The sequence below is a fragment of the Microtus ochrogaster genome, chromosome 4 (genome assembly GCF_000317375.1).
Source record: "Microtus ochrogaster isolate Prairie Vole_2 chromosome 4, MicOch1.0, whole genome shotgun sequence".
NCBI lineage: Eukaryota > Metazoa > Chordata > Mammalia > Rodentia > Cricetidae > Microtus > Microtus ochrogaster.
In genome coordinates, this window is record NC_022011.1 from 43397529 (window position 1) to 43400745 (window position 3217).

The window sequence follows — 3217 nt, forward strand, 5'->3', positions numbered from 1 at the left end:
CTAGACCTGGATGGAGGTGGGTGGTCCTTGGACTTCCCACAGGGGGCAGGGAACCCTGATTGCTGGACTTGATTGGGGGAGGGGGAGGGAAATGGGAGGCGGTGGCAGGGAGGAGGCAGAAATCTTTAATAAATAAATAAATAAAAATTAAAAAAGAAAAAAATAAAAATAAAATAATATATTTTTATTTTATATGTATTTTTTTTGCCTGCACATATGTCTGTGTGAGGGTGTAGATCTTGGAATTACAGACAGTTGTGAGCTGCCATGTGGATGCTTGGAATTGAACCTGGGTCCTCTGGAAGACCAGTCAATGCTCTTAACTGCTGAACCATCTCTCCAGCCCCTTGTATTTATTTTTTAGTTTTATACATGCATGTGCACTTGTGACTGTAGGTGCCCATAGAGTCCAGAACATGTTGGATCCTCTGTAGGTGGAGCTCCAGGGGTGGTAAGCTGCCTGATGTGGATGCTGGTGACAGTACTCAGATCCTCGGAGAGCAGCAAGCGCTGTCAACAGCTGAGTTCTCTTTTTTCTTTCTTTTAAAAAAATGTTTATTTGTTTATTATGCATACAATGTTTTATCTGCATGTATTTTTTTAAGATTTATTTATTTATTATGTATACAACATGCCTTCTATGTATGCTTGCATGCCAGAAGAGGGCACCAGATCTCATTATAGATGGCTCTGAGCCACCATGTGGTTGATGGGAATTGAACTCGGGACTTCTGGAAGAGCAGTCAGTGCTCTTAACTGCTGACCCATCTCTCCAGCCCCTATCTGCATGTATGTTTGCACACCAGACCTCATTACATATGGTTGTGAGACAACAGGTAGTTGCTGAGAATTGAACCCACGTCCTCTGGAAAAAGAATCAGTGCTCTTAACCTCTGAGCCATCTCTCCAGCCCTGTTGAATGCTTTTAAAGTTTTGGTTAGAAGTGTGGTTGGTTGTTTTAGGTAATCTGTGGAGAGTTGATGAATCATGGTTAATAGCCCTGTGCATTTGTGTCTTCTGCTATTTTTCAGGAAAGCTGAATCATTCTCTGCACTCTTTTCCTGGACTTATGTTTGGATCTTTCCACCACTATTCTCGGTTTTACCTTTTTCTGAGTTGATACTTTTGTAGGCATTTATGGAGAAAAGCAATTTAAGTTTGAAAACTGGGGGCTAGAGATGACTCAGTGGTTAAAAACATTCACTGCAGAGGACCTAGGTGAGTCACTCCTAGGTGACTCACAAGCTCTTGTAGCTTTAGTGCCAGGGGATCTGGTGCCCTCTTCTGGCCTCTTCTGGCACCTACACCACGTGGCGCACATAATATACTCAAGCACACATGCATATGCCTAAATTAATCTTTTTTGAAAGTTCAAATAGTGATCTAATACTCTGACACCTTCATAAACAATTCTGAGCAGCCAGCTTGCTAGATTAGATAGACTGAGATTTTTATGAAAATTCTACAATCTAAAAGCATGATGAGGTTTTCTCCTTTTTTCTCTTTCTTTTCTTTTATTCTTAAACTCTTTAGCCAGAGCTTCCAGTATATATTTCATGGATCCCTGCCAGCATGGATCCTTGTCTTGTTCTGGTAGGGAGAATGGATGATTTTTACTCATTACTGGATAAATTTTGCAAGTTTAAAATTTCCTTTTATTCCTGGCAAGATAAGAACTTTTAAAATGTGTTATGATTAATAATACTATGTTTATTACTTTGTAGTGCTGGGTCACAAACATTTCAGATCCTCAGAGCTCAGTGTGTTCTGTGTGAGGTATTTTCATAGAGTTATAGGGCGGCAGCAGGATTTCTGCTTCTTCTTCAATCAATTCTTTTCTTTAATAAGTTGTGTAGTTCAAGTAATTTGCACATTTTACCTGTTCATAAAGCAATTTGTACAAATTATACTGAATGTTTTCTTGTTATATCTAATCTCTATAACAATATTTCTATTTAAAATTATGATATTGTTTATTTCTTGTATCTTTATATTCTATATACATTTTGCTGCATGCTTATCTATTTTTGTTTGTTTGTTTGTTTGTTTGTTTTTTCGAGAGAGGGTTTCTCTGTGTATCTTTGGAGCCTGTCCTGGAACTCACTCTGAAGTCCAGGCTCGCCTTGAACTCACAGAGATCCACCTGCCTCTGCCTCCTGAGTGCAGGGATTAAAGGCGTGCGCCACCATCATCCAGCATACTTATCTATTTTATTCAACTTTTAAAGAACAAATGTTTGAATATAGGTTTTTTTGTTGCTGCATTGTTTTTGTTTTTTTGAGGTAGGGCCTCACTGTGTAGCTCTGGTTAGTCTGAAACATACTATATAGACCAGGCTGGTCTTAAACTAACACCTTTATTTTTTTAATTAATTTCTGAGGCTTTCTCCTTCTATGGGTTCTATTGCTACTGGCTTTTCTTTCTTTCCTTTAGTAATGTCTTAAGCCCGGAGGTTAGCCTGTAATGCGCCAGTTCACAGCCCAAGTGCCTACCCACTCACAGGCTCTCGGCTTCTCTCAAACGACCACTTTTGCTCCACCGCGTACACTCTGATACACGGGTGTTCACTCACTCCCAACTACTTTTACATTTTTCATGATGATGGTTTTTTTATCTCTAAATGCATTAATTGTATTTTTTCACATTTATATGTCTCTGTGAGTTCTGTGGGGCTGTACATGCCGTATTGTGTCTGTGACGCTGTACATGTTGTATTGTGAGTGTCTGTGGGGCTGTACATGCTGTAGTGTGAGTGTCTGTGGGGCTGTACATGTTGTATTGTGAGTGTCTGTGGGGTTGTACATGCTGTAGTGTGAGTATCGGTGAGGCTGTACATGTTATATTGTGAGTGTATGAGGGGCTGTACATTGCTGTATTGTGAGTGTCTGTGAGGCTGTACATGTTATATTGTGAGTATCTGTGTGGCTGCACATCCCATATTGTGAGTATATGAGGGGCTGTACATTGCCGTATTGTGAGTGTGGAGGTCAAAGGACAACATTCGGGAGTTAGGTTTTTCCTTCCATAGATTCTAGGGATTGAGTTCAGACCATCAGGTTTGTCAGCAAGTGTTTTACCCCCTGAGCCACTTCCTAAATTTTGATATGTAAAACACAGTCTACCGTGTTCTAGTGTGCTTACTTTCTCCAGTCCCCCACATGTGCCTGAAAAGACTTATTTTCCCAACTGTTGAGTGTAAGCCTTTAGAACTCCTAAC